The sequence below is a fragment of the Callorhinus ursinus genome, unplaced genomic scaffold (genome assembly GCF_003265705.2).
Source record: "Callorhinus ursinus isolate GAN/ISIS: 27379988/994484 unplaced genomic scaffold, GSC_fseal_2.0 scaffold6, whole genome shotgun sequence".
Lineage (NCBI taxonomy): Eukaryota > Metazoa > Chordata > Mammalia > Carnivora > Otariidae > Callorhinus > Callorhinus ursinus.
In genome coordinates, this window is record NW_027397068.1 from 47,305,289 (window position 1) to 47,322,748 (window position 17,460).

A 17,460-nucleotide genomic window follows, 5' to 3' on the forward strand; every position below is an offset into this window, starting at 1 on the left:
TTGTCTGGATTGCTGTAGGACTTCTCAATTGGTCTTCCTAGATTCATTTTTGCCTCCTTTCCTTCTGGCACCAGCACTCTTTTAATCATACAAATCTGATCCTGTTCTTTCTCTGCTTGAAGCCCCACTCGTTGTGTCTCCCAGGATAAAGTTTAAGGCCCTTAATATGATCTGTGAAATCTCATGTGATCTTGCCCCTACTACCTTTTCCCTCACTCCCTTGCCTGAGTCACATTGCTTTTTGCTCATTTCTTTGAGACATGGTACTCTACCATTTCAGGTTTGGCACATGCTGTTCTTCCTTCCCTCCTCTACTTGAGCTTAAAGTCGCTTCCTCAAACTTCTTAAGACTAAGGTGGGTTACCGTGATATTCACTTCCATGCCATCCTACACTTGCCCTTTTAACCACATGTAACACTCGCAATTATTGGTTCAATGTCTGTCTTCCCCACTCAACAGTTAGATCCAAGGAGGGGAGGATCAGGTCTGAGTTGCTCATCATTTTATCCCCAGCTCTCAGCAGTGTGCTTGGCACATAATGAATGCTCAGTGAATATTTGTTGGATGAATGAAAATGAATAAATGAAATGAGTGAGTGAATGAATGATGGACCGATGTAAATGTCACTCAAATACTTACTTTGGTGTTGAATTATTATGACAATTCAAATTAGGATAAAAAAAAAACCCAAATAATGAAAATTTGCGCACAAATGGGTAGTACTTTTAAAAAGTTTGTTTGAAAGTATTATCAACAGTCTTGTATACTCAGGTTTAAATTGATTTGGCAATGTGTGGGAACAGAGAGGAAGGATCTTTCAGGTGAAGAAATTTAAGTATATTGGTAAGCCCTGAACAAGTGGAAAGTTTTCTTTATGAGAATGTATATAGAATGTAACATCTAGAAAATATTTGTCTCCTCGTACGCATGCTACAACATATCTAAATAACTCTCTAACATGTCAAGGCCGATCTAACATAAGAACTTCACATTCACTGGAAATTTGCAGACTTCTTAAGAACACAGCAAAACCAGGAAGTAGGCACACATCCAGTAGTCAGAAGACAAGGAAAATAGATGTCATAAAGCCCAACGCATATGTGTACCCAAAGTCTTCACTCCAACTTTGCTTGCTTTTACTGTGCACATAGCATCAGTAAACTTATTTACTTGGCTCTCTCATTTCTAAGGACAAAGCCCCACCCAAGAACTGGATAGGACGAGCAGTTGTAGCAACCGTACTCCCAATGGCAGTGTCAGCCAGCAGCATGGTCACCTCACCATCCTCCAGACTTCTAGGCAACTTTACTTGTGTGACAGCACTAACCACATTCACCTAGTGACACAGTTATGCTTGTAAAATGTTATTTCCCATTCTTGATCCATAAACATCTTAGGGAAAGACCTGGGCTTTTCACAAAGCTTTCAGAGTATCACACAAAATCATGTCATAGCTGATAATCATATTCAAAACAAAGCAAAACAACTCTGAGACATCAAGAGAAAATTAAATTATGTTCAATATTGTTTGAGGAACCTGGAATGAAGTATTGTATTTTTTTGAAGTGTCATATTTTAGAAATATTTTTATCCCTAATAATGAAAGTTAAAAAAAGGTGAATACAAAGTTACTACTTCTGTTCTTTAGGGCTACTCATAAACTGGGGAGTGTCCCAAGCCTGAAGTTTCAGTATTTCCCAGTTCTGATTTTATTGATGTATAGTTTGCAAACCCTTTAAACTCAGCCTAGCTCATAGCAACCTATAAAGAATGCGAGGGTTAGTATTATAATTTAAAAAAAAATAAAAACTTGAAGTGGTAACTTAAATTATTACCTTAAGATTACAGTTTATTGGGGCGCCTGGGTGGCTCCGTTGGTAAGCGTCTGTCTTCAGCTCAGGGTCCTGGGATCAAGCCCTACATCCAGCTCCCTCCTCAGCAGGGGGTCTGCTTTTCTGTCTCCTTCTACCCCTTCTTCCCCACCCGGCTCATGCTCTCTCCCTCTCTCTCTCTCAAATAAAATAAAATCTTTAAAAAAATAAAAAGATTACAGTTTATTAAGGACCAGAACTTTTAGTCTTTTCAGGATACATTTAGCCATAAAAGCAATGGAGCAATGTGACAAAATCAAAGGCTTTAGTGTCAGAAAGATCTATGTTTGGATCCTCCCTTTGGTCACATACTGACTGAGTCACAGTGGGCAATATGCTTAATCTCTGTAGATGAGGGCAATCTCTGAGCAATTATTAGTCATGTGATATTATATATCAGTTTGGTGAAAAATGAACTGGAACTACAAGAGGGAATCCTTGAGAAATCAGCTAATGAATTTCCTTGGGCTCCTGAAGCTAGAGGGTCAGGTATTAAACAAAAAAAACTCTTACCTGGTGACAATACCCCTCTGCATTTAAGTCATTTTTTTAGTCTCTCTGGCTCTCAGTTTCTTTATAAAACATTGGAATAATAACAGAACCTAGCTGTATCAGTCAGGTAAGTTAAGTGCAGTAACAAAACCAAATCACATCTCAGTGATTTAAAATAACAAAGATGTATTTCTTATTCACGTCCATTGTGGGTTGACCAGCAGCTCCTCCACATCATCCTTACACGAGAACCTGAGATGATTGACTTTTTACCGTCTGGAGGGTTGTCAACCATCATGGCTAGTGGAAGAGATCATAGCAAATTACACACTGGCTTTTAAAGGGTTTTGCCGGGAAGGGACACACGTCTCTTTCCTCACATGTCAGTGACCAAGGCAAGCCACTTCTCTTGCCTAGATTCACGGGGTTGAGAAAACGCAATCCAATAATGGGTCTGTGGGCCTAGAAGGAGAATTGGAATGTTGGTGAACAACCCTAATGACCACCCCCTGGCCCTATTAGCATTGTCAGGGAGATTAAGTTAGTGAACGTAAAACTAGGCACCGTGCTGGGCACCTTACAAGAACCAAATAAATGTTAGGGCTTGTTATGACTTACATTGGTTACAAACTTCATTCATAATGATGACCTGAGGTTTATTTCCGCTTGTTGCCCGTAGTATCCCTTAATAAAAGGAAACTTAAGAAATAAGGCCTGTGTCGAGACAAAATACAGGGCTGCATAACTGCGTAAGCTTGCAGGATGGAACTGCCTCAGTGTCCTACATGGACATAGCGCAACAACTCAGATGACTTATGTTCACAATGCTCAGTTCTTCTTTTCTATCCAGATGGGAAATTTGTGGCTTATATAAACTGTTAAAGAACAAAGAGGACTGGAGTGACACATTTAATTTTATGGAGCCAAGTACATTATTTTCCAGCACACGGCCCCGTGTCTACACGTTTCCTTGCACTCTGTTAAGCGGCAGCCACACGGCCACTCTGGTTCCGGGTTGAGAGTAAGCAGGTCAGGTTGTAGTCAGAGCGGTGTAGACAAAAATAAGTCCTCTCGGTTTTCAGGGTCCCCTTTCTTCTCCTTTAGTCTTGGGTCCTCAATGCCCCGGCAGCATCTGGAACTCAGCCGTCCCCAAGTGAATGAAGAACAGAATGAATATGCAACAGTTGTCCCCATGTGAAGAAATTTCAGGCGCAGGGAGAGCACAAGGGGGCATTTTCTCAGTGCCTGGGATCCTGAAATCCTGTGCTGATTGCCTTTCCCTTCCCACTCATTTCCTCCCTCCTTCGTAGCCAGGCTGTGGTCACTGGGGAAGCAAGGAGGAGTACCTTGACCCCTGCAGCACCGCTGGACACGGCTGCCTTGAGCTCTATTTCTCTAGTAAATAGCATTCCCTTCCCCACCTCCTTCCCACCCCTGAGAAAGAATCCTGTTTTTAAGAAGAAACAGTCAGTCCCCTCCCCGATGTTTGATCCGAGTAGAGGCTGAGTCTCTTGAGGAAATTCTTCCATCTCCGTGGCTCAGACTTCAACAGGCATGGCAATCACCTGGAGAGCTTGTTCAGACAGACTGCTGGGCCCATCCCCAGGATTTCTGATTCAGGAGGTGGCAGTGGGCCCATGAACTTGCATTTCCAACCAGTTCGCGAGTCATACCAATGTGACGGTAGTTTGAACAGCACTGCTCTGAGCTCCATCCCTGCTCCTTCCTCCCGGTGCCTCCAGAGTTCCCGGAGCTTGTTTCTTTTCAGGTACTGGGTTTGCTTAACTTTTTTCATGTTGCTTTTGAACTGTTGGGATGATCCTAATTATTCCTCTTCTGGTATTATAAGACTCGTGTTCTCTTTTATGTGTCTGGCCAAATGTTGTTTTGATTGTTACAGATGATGAATTCCTAAGCATTGGAACCGTCTGGTCCCAGAAGACCTTCTGGAGGGAGGGAAAGCCGAGGGGGTTATCTGCCCAGCACTTCTGAAGGCTGTATTTGGTCAGAATAGTAAAGGGATGGCTTCCTTGTAGCAAAGACATTTGGACCTTTAATCAGCTATTTCAGAAATTTATGAGTGTTTTTCTTATACTCCTGGTATCTAACTAGGCAGTTGGCCTTTTTGAAATCATTAAAGGAAGTAAAGAAGTTCCTTCAGCCACAGGGGTGGAATATAAAATTAACGTGTCTGCAATTTTGCAAATCTCCTTTAGTTGACTGAGTCCAATTGTACATTCATAGCTGTAGCTATTAAATTGGTCTTGATGTAACAACAAAGTAACTTGACTTTTGAGAATAAAGACACACATGAGCCTGAAGAAATGAAAGTCCAGATTTTAAGTGATCTTCTATTTGGGATATGTAAGATTAGATGAACAAACAAGGAATTGTATTGAGTTAGATGGCAGAGTGAGCTCTTTTCCAGAGGGCTTATCTGGATATTTTCTCCATGTATATGTTTTTTCACTGTGCCTCTAGTTACACACAAGAATTTGTGTGGCTCCAACCCCAGTAGATTGTAGACAGCTGTGTATGTGTGTATGTATTCGAAATCCATTTCTCGGGGCACCTGGGTGGCTCAGTCGTTAAGCGTCTGCCTTCGGCTCAGGTCATGGTCCCAGGGTCCTGGGATCGAGCCCTGCATCGGGCTCCCTGCTCAGCGGGGAGCCTGCTTCTCCCTCTCCCACTCCCCCTGCTTGTGTTCCCTCTCTCGCCGTCTCTCTCTCTCTGTCAAAAAATAAATCAAGTCTTCAAAAAAAAAAAAAAAGAAATCTGTTTCTCAAATAAATGAGATTGCTTATCACATTGAATTTTTGATATTCAGTTAATATATTTACAGACCATTTCTTCCTGTCATTAAATGTTTTTCTACATTTTTGAAATGACTACTAGTATGCGTTTGTTTGAGTGTACCATCATTGGTTGGTCAAATCATTGTGTTAATATAATTGGGGGGGGAAGTACATGTTGCCGAATTACCCTCTAAAGAGAGAGAAAACACTTTTATATAAACACTGCTAACTAATAAAAAAAAAACCTTTTGCTGCTATTTCCTTAGTTTGTCCATATGACACTTTTGGGGGAAAAATAAAATCTTTAAACCGATTGGGTTTAAAATATTCTTGGGGCATGTGGGTGGCTCAGTCGGTTAAGCGTCTGCCTTCGGCTCAGGTCATGGTCCCAGGGTCCTGGGATCAAGCCCCGCATCGGGCTCCCTGCTCAGTGGGGAGTCTGCTTCTCCCTCTTGCACTCCCCCTGCTTGTGTTCCCTCTCACTGTCTCTCTCTCTGTCAAATAAATAAATAAAATCTTTTAAAAAATAAATAGATAAAATACTCTCAAATCAGTTCAGGGTGCAAGGGTCATTTTTAAGCATCTTTCCCTTAGTTCTGGTCAGATCTATAGCAGCATACCAATGAGTATTTGATTTTTATTTTATGTATGCATTGAGTGATGTAGTTCTGGGCGGTTTATGTGTGTGTGTTTTTTGGGTTTTTTTGAGGAATTTGTTTATTTCTCACTTACGGTTTTGATAATTTTTATAGAAATGGGTTCTTACAAAGGTTGGAAATGGAACTCATTCTGTCATCACCAACAGTTGCAAGTTGTTGAGGACATGGCGCTCTGCTGTGCAAGTCAGAGATGCATATGATTTCTTTCTTTAAATAACATTTTTTCTTTAAATGACATACTTTGTTGTTTCTTTAAATAACATATTTTTCTTCCCTGCATTCTAAATTCATAAGCATAAATTCTTCCTTCTTCTCCTCATCTTCTTGTTTTCTCTCAACATTTTCAATCATGCCTGGTTCTTTCCCTTATCCTAATTCTGTTAATGTGCAGTATGATTGAAGGAGAAATCACATGTTCTTAGAGCTCAACAGATCTGGATTTGAAACCATGCTCTTCTATTTCCTGGCTGTGTGACATGAAGCAAATCACTTACCCTCTCTGAGCCTCAGCAAAATGGTACAGTTTTTCCTCCCTCACAGAATATTTCTGAAGATTAAATACAATAGTGTATATTAAGTTCCTAACAGAATATCACAGCTCAATAAACACTTGTTCCTTTTCCATTTCTAATTTTTCATTCTTCCTTCACAATTTTCATAATTTCCCCCAGTCTCCAGATGAATAATTTGAACTTCTTGGCTGTTCTCTTGGAAAAGATTCAGAGTAAAACTTTTTGTTTCTTTCTGGAATTCATCATTTTTAAAAAGTCCCTGTTTAACTAATATTTACTTTGATCTCAGTAAGGTTGCAGAGCTCAGGTTGGTTAACTTTATTCCTTTTAAATCCGAACGAATCCTAAAATGACCTTGTAAACCGTACGCAGTCCTCAACTATTTTATGAGAGCAGGTGGGGCTGGGTTGGGGAACTATGATGACAATGACGGGTGTCTCCATCAAGTAAGACTCGGAGATTTGACCACCGAATTCTGTCTTCTGCTTGGGGATTGCTGATGGAAAGTTGTGCCGGTCCATTTGTGCCATGCTCATGGCTCTCGTGCCTCTGTGTTCTCTCCTGGGAATTCCTCCCTGCCTCTCTGCTTCTCTTCCTCCCTTCTTTGAAGACGGGGTGAAGGTCACCTTCTTTATGAAACCTCTGCTGCTTATTCCCTCCCCTAACCCCCAAGGTCACTGGCTCCTGTTGGCCTTCTCTGCATCCCATAAATACTTCTGTCCCTGTGCCTAGAGTGCGTCTTAGTACTTGCTTGGCGGTCTGCTTCTAGGCTGTCAGCCCGATAAAGGCGCAGAGGGTGTCAGATCCACCGCGGAGCTCTGGCGCCTGGTTGGTGTTCCACAAAGTCCTCCTGAGTGCGGAAGTAAATGTTCGACACCACAAGCATGGGTCCTCAGATAAAGCAGCATTCAAGATTGAAATTACTGTAAGTGGTGATCCGAATTAAAAGCAGCCCAAGCACTGCTAACGATGAGTGAGATTCTCTGCTTTCCAAAGTGAACGAGAAATTTGAATAAATTATCAGCATCGTTCTGGAAGAATTAGGAATGTAATTTGATTTATTTAATTACTTGACTTCATTATCTTATATGGATTTAGGAGGAAAGAAGTCCTCTTCATCATGTCAAAAGTAATAAAAAAGAACCCAGATGCCCTATAAATAAACGGTTTAAAGCAAAGCATACTGAAGCCTGAACAAGCTCAGCAATTATTTCAATCCTCCTTATAATTTTCCTCTGGAAGATCAGCCAGCTCAGAAGTAATGAAGTGACTACAGGAGCGGTGTGGTCAGAACTTGCTCTGACAGACCTGGGAAACAGTTACTTCTACGTAAGTTACGTATCTTCTTGGACTCTTAGCTCATCTGCTATAAAGGGGTTGTTAGGCACCTGTACGCCATGGGCATGAAGCTACAGCCTACATTTCAGAGTTGTGAGGATTTAATGAGCCAATATATGAATAAGTCAACAAATGTTTGATTAATCTCCAAAAAGCTACAGATAAAATCTGTGGTTCAGCATGTAACTATAGCAAATCTAAAAAGTACTTTGATTATTAAAGCAAGTTACGTTTGTCCGTGGGTTGGATATCACTGAGGATCAAAAATGTAAACTAATGCTAAGTATTTGTTTTAAAAGCATACAGGTCAAAAACTCATCATTATAACCCTATTAGTCTGATTTTGATGAAAATCATGAAGATTGAAGGCATTTTTAAAACTCAGATTGAGGCCACGTGAATTTATAGGATGGCTCAACCGTGGCATAAACTCATCTCAGGTAAGCCCCCGGGATGTCGACGCTTGAAGAAAAGTTCCACGTAGTGCTCGCTTCGGCAGCACATATACTAAAATTGGAAGAAAAGTTCCACGTAAATATACTTTCTCTGTGTTCAGATTAAGCAGGGACAGGGCAGGCACAGGGTAACCCTTGAGTACAAGGGACCATCTCCTTACCACCACCCCACCCGACTCCGGCACAAGCTCCTGCCAAAACAGATCCTCACCCTCTAGGACGACTCTTGGGTCTCTGTAGACAACAGAGCCGTGCTGCACACAAAGGATGAAACAGTGTCAACGGATGGGGCAGAACAGAGATGTAATTTCAGGGCATGAAAATTAAATAAAATTCAGCCTTGCTTCTTCATCTCTTTGAGGAGACGAATGCAAATCAGGTTAAGTAGAACCCTTTCCGGAGCCCCGGACCCGGTTTCCCTCATAATGAAGGCTGAAGATCTCTGTCCAGCCTCTGTGGCCGCATGCTTGATGAGAATAATAATTCTGAAGTTGCAGGCTAATCTCCAACAGAAGCCCGTTTTCATAAGGGAATCAAAGTTGTAAGGTTAGATTAACTGAAGATCGTCAGTGAGGACTGAGCTTTGGGGAAAGAAAGAAAGCCCCTTGCTCCTCTGCAGGCCAGAAGGGAGCCGTGTGAATAAGTCAGGATGACCCGGGCACAGGTGAGCCAGTCAGCCCTGAGAAAGGATTTGCTTTACAATGCACAGCATTATCCATGAGCATATCCCAGATTACAGATTTCTTGAAGACAGATGCCAATTCATAATTCATCCTTTATGTTAACTTGCCCCCAGTAAATGCAGGTGTTGATCTTTGTTTCCTGTCCTTCACCGTTACGATGTATCGTAAGTAAATCTTTCATTCCTAAATTTCTGATTTAGTCTGGTTAGTGATTTTAGCCATTTTCTATTTTCTCTACTTTTGCGTTTTTTGCCTCAACAAAATTACACCTGTTTTTAGATCAGGAAGCCCACCAAATTATCCAAATGTATACCAGTTTGCTCTGCCTTTTACTGTTGTTTTGTAAGCTTAAGCATCTTTTGGTTTGTTTGTTTCTGTACTTAATTAAAATGGAAATGAAATAAAAGCAGTGTGTGCTCCTTGCAAAAGATGAATAATTTGGATATATCTAAAGCGAGCGTCCCGCTCTTGATGCATAAGCCGTTAGCAGTGGCCCTCCACATCCCTTCAGTGCATATCGAAACACATGTTCTGTATGGTTGTCATAAACAGAATCTTACTCTTTATTTCTGTTCTAAAATCTCAAAAATATGATGTAAATAGGGGCCCCCCGGGTGGCTCGGTCGGTTGAGCGTCAGACTCTTGGTTCTGGCTCAGGGCCGTGAGATCGAGCCCTGCGGCGGGCTCCACACTCAGCAGGGAGTCCACCAGATTCTCTCTCTCTCCCCCTCGGCCCCTCCCCCACCTCTAAAATAAAAATCTTTAAAAAATATGATGTAACTATTTTTCCTCATTGGTACATACTCATTGTTTTAAATATCTGTATAATACTCTGTTGTATAGATGCAGCCTAATTGACTCAGCCAATCTTCTCCTGATGAACACTTAAGTGATTTCCAAGCTGTTGCCATTCCCGTAGCACTGAACGCACACTTTGTGGGTACTTCTGGAACTCTTTCTAAGGGATGTAGTCATGGAAGTAAAATGGTGGAGGGGGGAGGCAGGGTCAAAGGGAATGGACACTTAACCTTTTGAAAGTCACTCCCAAGAAAAGTACCAGTGTGTCCTCTCATTGACAACTTTTTAGGGTTTATTTTCTTTACACCCCACCAGTAATGGGCATAATCAATCCCTCTTTTTCCTTTTTGTCAATTAGTAAGTGAAGATCTGTCTTTACTTTTGAAATTGCTTTAGTCGGCATTTCTTTAATTTCTATTGAGTTGCTCTTTTCCTTTGTTACCTGGACATTTGTACTTCTCCTTCTGTGCCTGGACTATGAATGTCTTTTGTCCATTTTTCTTTTGGATTGCCATCTCTCACAGGAAATTACCAGTGAAGCAACCATTATAAAGTATAACAGATATTTGAAGCTAAAAATATCTCAGACATGACCCCCACATACCCTGCCCTTGTAGAAAGCGGAGATGTGCATATATGGTGCTTTTAGGAACATGGTTCCATCCTTTGCTGCTGTTAGGGTAAACCTCCCTTGAAATCATTTTCTGCCAAGCACTCTTTCCAGTTGTTGTTGTTTTTTTTCCTATTCCTGACATCATATGCAGTTTATCATACTTCTTGATTTTCCCCTCTCAGCTAATATAATCAGTCAGGATTTATAGATGATCTGGTAATCCCAGCACCCCCAACAGGACAATTCCTGACCTTATATAATTTTTTTTAAGAAGATAAGGAAAGAAGCAAGGATTTTTAAGAAAATATGTAGAACTGATGTATGGTTTCAGATAGTTAACCTTGCATTAATAATCCATAATTCCCCCCACACACCGAACATGGTTCTCCTTCTCTTCCTCCACTGTACCCACCTTTCCTTCTTCCTTCTTTTCTATCCTTTGCCCTTCCCCTCCTCTTTCCTTCTACTTCCTCCGTATCCCTATCCAGCAGCAGCTCTGACATAATTAATTTTATCCCCTAGAGTCTGGGTAAAAACTCTGCATAACACAGTCATTGACTGGTACTTCTTCAGTGGTGAAACAGGCGCTCCCATTAAATCCAGGAGCCAGGCAAGAATGGCCACGCCTCCCTATTGTTTTACTTGTTTACCTTTGCTCTCCAGGTCCTAGATGGTACAGTTAGAAAATACCAATTGTAGGGGCTCCTGGGTGGCTCAGTCAGTTAAGCATCTGCCTTTGGCTCAGGTCATGATCTCCAGGTCCTGGGATCAAGTCCCGCATCAGGCTTCTTGCTCAGCAGGGAGTCTGCTTCTCTCTCCCTCTGCCCTGCCCCTCCCCACTGCTCGTTATCTCTCTCTCTCAAATGAATAAAATCTTAAAAAAAAAAAAAGAAAATACCAATTGTAGGTTTAAAATTGGGAAAGAAGAGGCAAAAACATATCTGGATGATGTAATTGTCCTTCTAGGACACCTAAGAGAATGAACTAAAAACTTTTTTTTTTTTAACAGTCAACAAGTTCGTTAAGGCAGCTTAGTAAATTAAGGCACAAAAGTCAATAGCCTTCCTACATCCAAATGACAACCACTTGAAGACAGAAATGACAGTGACAGAAAAACGTACTGCTATATAGTAGAAACCCAGTGACAAAATACCCAAAAAACAAAAAGTAACAAGAAATGGAGAAGATCTATGTTTAAAAAAAAAAAAATTCTGACATAAAAGAAAACTTTTAGATAAAATGCTGCTGTGGCATAACAGTGTCAATTCTCCCTGTATTTATCTAGAAATCTAGTGGGATCTCAATAAAAATGCCAGATTTGTAAAAGTCAAATTCTGAAGTTCACTCGCAACATAAAATGTGTAAGAATAGACAAGAAACTTTTGACACAGGAGAATGAGAATAAACTAATCTTATCAGGTATCCAAATATGTATTATAATATAAATAGTCATCAAATCAGTTTGGTTCAGGCAAATTAATAGATTAATGGAACAGAAGGGTCAACCTTAATATTGACCAAAATGCATATGAGATTTGGTACATAGTACAACTATAAGAAATTAATATGCAATGAAAGTAGCATTTTGAAGCAAGGGAGGAGAGATTTATTTCCTGTAAACAAGTCAGATCCCTACCTGTATTCTTACACACACACAGAAATCCAGATACGTGAGAAAATTAAAATGTAACAGAATTAGAACATAAAATTACTGGAAGAAAACATGGGAGAATTTTTTTTAAAGATTTATTTATTTATCTGAGAGAGAGAGCGCACGTGCACACACATGCACACAAGTGTACAGGGGGGAGGGGCAGAGGGAGTGAGACTCCTAAGCAGACTCTGCATTGAGCAGGAAGCCCACTGCAGGGCCCAACCCACGGCCCCAAGATCACAACCTGAGCTAAAATCAAGAGTTGGATGATACAACCGACCATGCCACCCAGGCGCCCCGACATGGGAGAATTTTTAACATAAACTTCCATTGAAGAAGACCTTTCTAATGGTTCTCTGAAGCCATCAATCAACATACCGATAAGGCTGACCACTTATAATTAAAATTTTCTGTTTGGTAAAGGATACAATAAAAAAGAACCAAAAATATAAATTAAATGTGTTTGCCAGGCATATCACTACCAGAAAGCTGGTTTCTTCAATATGTAAAGAGTTCGCATAAATCAATTCTAAGAAACAAAATGAGAAAACATTCTTCCCACTTCTTAAAGAGCTACAAGAAATCCGACACTCTGCTGACCTCTAGGATGGGGAAACGAGGGAAACCAGAGCTGTAGGTACTTATCTTCACTTTCTATTGCTGGATACCTTGAGCACAAGTAGCTTCCACATAAAGAGGAGGGGAGGGGAGAGGAGGGGAAAGGAAGGGAGAAGGACAAACTGACTAACAAATACTGTTTTTAAATTGGAAGTCTAAAAAATCTGTTTTCTTCGATTCACCTTGCTGCCACTAACCTGTACAAGTAGGAGAAAAGATGAAGAAAACGGAAATAGAAATAGTCACGTGCACGCCCGCTGTCTCCTTTACTGGAGTTTCTCTAAAGAATATGTTCCTTAGTGCTAAAAGACTTTTGTATTACCGAGCTGAAGAGATTCATTCTTTTTGTGACCGGTGAGGGGTTTGGTCTTGCCCTCTCTCATGAGGCCGCCTCTCATACCTCTTTCTCCCGTGCCTGAAGGGCGATCCTGCTCCGGTTGCACTTAGGGGGAGAATGAAATTCTATAGTGGAAATGATGAGGTTCGAATTATTTCGTAATGTGTTCCTCGGGTTTTACAAATGCTTCATGGCAGCCTTGAGCTACCGTGGTTTGGAAAACTTTATAAGAAACTTCATGTACAGTATGTTACTATGGATTAAAAGATGGCACAGCTGATGGCTAATTTTGATGGTGTTTTCCTCTGGTGAGAAATGGTTCCTCATTTGCAGTGGAGAAGAAAGGAAGATGTTTGGCATCCTTACCGGTATTGGCCCAGCTGCGTTACATACAGAGCTGGTGGACTTACAGAAGACATTTTCCAGAAAGTAGAGCAAGTAGAATTGAAACTTACTACCAAGCTTCAGCCCTTTCCCCCCTTTGTCCTATAGAAATGTCAACAGTGTGTTTGGGACTTTCTAGGCATTTCAAGTCCCTAGAAAGGTTATTAATATACTGGAGTCTCCCTTACCAGTGTTGTCTCCAAACCACTGTCACCGTAGCTCTAAGCAAAGTTACCATAGACGTTCTTCTGCAGAATAGAAATCCGTATACAAAGTCCATCCTGGGGTTTTAAGTGTTTCAGCTCTTTATCCAGGAATATCTCCGCTAATTTCCTGCATTTTAGTAAATCTGTGACTTATTTAGCAATAGCTTCTGTGTGTCTATTTCAAGCCGACTTCCTGCCTGGACGCGCTGTGAACAGGGAGTGTGAGTAAGTGCTTGTAAGGGCTTGTCCAGGTTTGAAGAATTGGGGTACAAGGCAGGAAGCATATTTCCACTTTGGGGGAAATAGGCTTCTAAATTTCTTCTGTTCCCGTGGAAAATGTCTCCCACTGGGTCTCAGCAGGGCTTTGTCTAACAGCTCATTATGGATCTGTTACTTGGTTTCCTGAAGACTTTTGTGTTCCTGAGCTTCGTGGCTTTTAGTCCTGGGAGACCAGTTCCATGTCACTGTTACACAGTCTGTAATTGGTTTGGGCCCATATTTTACACTTTGTCAGGCTGGCTTCGGTAACAAAGAACATGTATAGATTTCCAAGCGCTTTCTGGGTTCTAGCATTTTCTGCATGCGTAGGATGTACTCGACCATAAAGTGGTATTTTATATTTAAGGACTTGAGTCTCATTCTGCTAATTATAAAAAATTCTGTATCTCCCTTTGGTTCCAGCACTCATGCAGCTGTGGAATTATACAGATTAAGATACCCTTCTCTCCAAGGCAGACCAGCAAAGGTCTTCACGGTGTACACAAAATCATAGCGTAAACCCCTTGTCACAAAATTAACATTTTGCAGTTTTCCCTTTGTATCACCCTTATGGCAAATTCTCTAGTCCCCGTATCCCCAAACCCCATATTCCTCTTCATTTTCAGTCTGTTCTATGCCCAAGGGTACCAATGGAAGCAGAAAGGTGCTTGCGGGATTGATCAGATACTCATGTGTTTGGTTCAGCTGCATCATTAAGATAAGTAAAAACATCAGATGAACTGGTTTGGGTTTTCCTACCTCATTTTTATTATTGCTTTTATTTTTTTGTCTCAAGACAGGTCTCCAAATCTGAAGAAATACAATTAAAAAGAAAAGCATGCTTTATATATTCCCCCATCTGCCTCTCTCTTATATAAACGCAGCTCTTCTCTTCATAACTACCAAATTATTAATGCTTCGGCCACTAAAATACACAGTCTCCATTCAGATAGTTTTGACTCTAAGTCCCAGTACAAACTTGCAATCATAATTTCCTCTCCATGTACAGTGAGCCATCATTAATTATTTCACTTAGTGTATTGAAATATATTTTGGTTTGCCTAGCAGATCAATGAAAAAGTTAATGGTACTAAGCAATGAAGAATTAATAAAAATAGCTATTGTTTATTGAGAATTTACTACAATCAACACTATAGTAAACATTTCATAGATATTGCTTCATTTTATCCTTAACATGACCTTACAATAGACACAGCTAACGTCACTAATGTAGACCTTAGTTCCCAGCTACTGAGTTGTGCTTCACGTTCATTATTATTTCCTTTGCTCTCCTACAACCTTACAGGTATTGTTACTATCCCCATTTTACAGATGAGGACACTGAGGCTCCAGGAAGTTGAGTCAATTGCTCAATTGTGGCTATTAAGTGGTGTGGAGGAATTCAAGCCTTTCCTGCCTGGTCTTCCGCCTCCAGTACACTATATACTATGCATTAAAGAAGGTTTTTGCCATTTTACAGGTAGAGGAACTGAGATAAGAATTTAAAACAACTTGTCTAAGGGGTGCCTGGGTGGCTCTGTCGATTAAGCATCTGACTCTTCATTTCAGCTCAGGACATGATCTCAAGGTCATGAGATCAAGCCCTGCATCGGGCTCTGGGCTCAGTGCGTAGTCTGCTAGAGATTCTCTCCCTCTCCCTCTGCCCTTACCCCTGCTTGAGCACTCACACACACTCTCTCTCTCTTTCTCTAAGATAAATAAATAAGTCTTTTTAAATAAGATTTTATTTATTTATTTTTGAGAAAGAGAGAGAGAGAGCACATGAGCTGGGGGGAGGGGCAGAGGGAGAAGCAGACTCCCTGCTGAGCAGGGAGCCCAATGTGGGGTTTGATCCCAGGACCCTGGGATCATGACCTGAGCTGAAGGCAGACGCTTAACCAACTGAGCCACCCAGGCACCCAATGAATAAATCTTAAAAAAAAAAAAAAAAAAAAAAACTTGTCCAACATTGCCTGGCTATCAGGTTTCTGTGATTCCAGTGTCCATGTGCAAAACCATTTTGCTACACATTAAAAAATGATTTCTACTCTATTCTTATTTTTAAACTTAAATATGATTGAAATATTAGTCACCCATAGAAATTTTCTCTTCCAACTCTGGTAAGGATATAGAATAAAAATCCCAGTCTGAAAGTTTAAAATGTCTCTACTGGGAAGAAAGTCCTAAAACTATTCTAGCTTGAACAGAAAATATTTCCATCTGTTACATTTGTGGATACCACATGGGGTTTTTATATAATGTTTTTGTTTGGTCCTGAAGGGATAGATTAATTTTCACTTCCTTTTGGCAGATAGCCTCATATTCTGGTGAATTTTTAAACCTTGAGATACGAATAAAAATTCAAACATAGAAGTAAGACAATATCAAATATATTTAGGACAATGAGCATCCTTTAGCTGAGAAGATGAAGAAAAAAAAAACCTGGTGTGAGGACCATTGTGAAACAGTGAAGAACACAAATGAATTCGAATCTGTTTGCACGGCGAACTCCTACTGATAAACCAAGTCTCCACTCCTGCCACTTCCTGGAAGCCTCCCCCTGCTTCCTCCAGATAGTGTAGAAGAGCATTCTCCAGGATAAGTCCATCATCATAGCCATTAGTTCATTTCATTTGAAATATGTACTTTACTGCTCTTCGACTGGACTCCATATTCCTTGAAATCAAAGACTAGATGTTATTAACTCAGTGTCCCTGGTCTCTAGCACATTTCAGTCATAGACGGGCATTCCTCAAGTCAATTTGTAGTCAACAGAGAAACTTGCTGAGCATTTATCACATTCCCGGCGTTCTGTGAGGCATGGGGATAGCATGTAAAACAATAGGAAGAAGAATATTTAAGCTAAAGAATGAACACCGGCCCGGGGGTCTGAAAACTTGAATTCTAGTCCTATTCTTTGTGCTACTTCATTGTTGGATCTTAGACAGCATTCCTGGCCCTTAGTTGGTTAAAAGGAATGTCTGGTTCAAAGACTTCTGACGTCTCTCAACTCTGCAAGTATACTTACTTATTATCTCAGATGGAAGTGTGCGGATGCATCTGGAACCACATCTGACGTGTGGGAGGCTCACACTGTGGTCGGAACAGTAGGTCGGTGTGGTCAGAAGAGGACATGAGAGTACAGGAATAAGCTTCTGTGAGGATGTGAATCCTAAGTGTGGAAGAATGCCCTGAAGAGCCGGTTCCACAATATGCTTAAGCTTGTGACTTGGGTGAAGGACAACAACAATAAGGTTTTTAAAATGATTAGCAGAGCAAGAGTAGGAGAGGGTAAGCCTGACACAGAGACGTGATGGTGTGGGTTTAACATATGATATGCAAAGCAGAGATCTCCTCAGTCAAGGAGAAAGAGCTTTTGGCTAAGGGGGTAGAATAAGCATGGTCCAGAGGGAAGATGAGCCCCAGGTAGGCGAGTAGATAAGAACGGGGTGCGTGAGTGAGTGCAGGAGTCTACATCTCCAGGGAGAAAGGTAGCAACTGAGACTGAATCCCTACTGATGACTTCTGAGATCTACGATGAATGGGTAAGATGGTGAAGGCCCAGAGACAGCCCAGCAGGAAGCTGGTCTGCCCAGTGAGGAGGAAGGTGCATGTGTAAATCATAAGCTGGTCATCTTGTTAGCTGTGGCAGGCAACGTTGTGGCTGACTTACAAGCCCTGGGAATGGAAACTAGGCTGATGAATATGTAGCTAAAAGTTAACCCAAACTAAATTTTTTTTTTTTTTGGTTGTTAACAGATGATTATATTCATACCTGTTTTTTAT

At 41.0% G+C, this 17,460-nt stretch overlaps 1 protein-coding gene across 3 annotated transcripts in view; it reads left to right on the plus strand.

The window, feature by feature from the left end:
- The window catches only part of TMEM200A (transmembrane protein 200A), a 69,673-nt gene that overhangs the window by 45,201 nt on the left and 7,012 nt on the right, over positions 1-17,460 (plus strand). The window contains exon 1 of one of the 3 annotated variants that reach the window (XM_073893504.1): positions 3,997-4,132. The exons of the other annotated variants lie outside the window; for them this stretch is intronic. The gene's annotated coding sequence lies outside the window, so the exon portion shown is untranslated. Of the gene's footprint in view, positions 1-3,996; positions 4,133-17,460 lie in introns of those variants that run through there. 3 annotated transcript variants of the gene reach the window in all.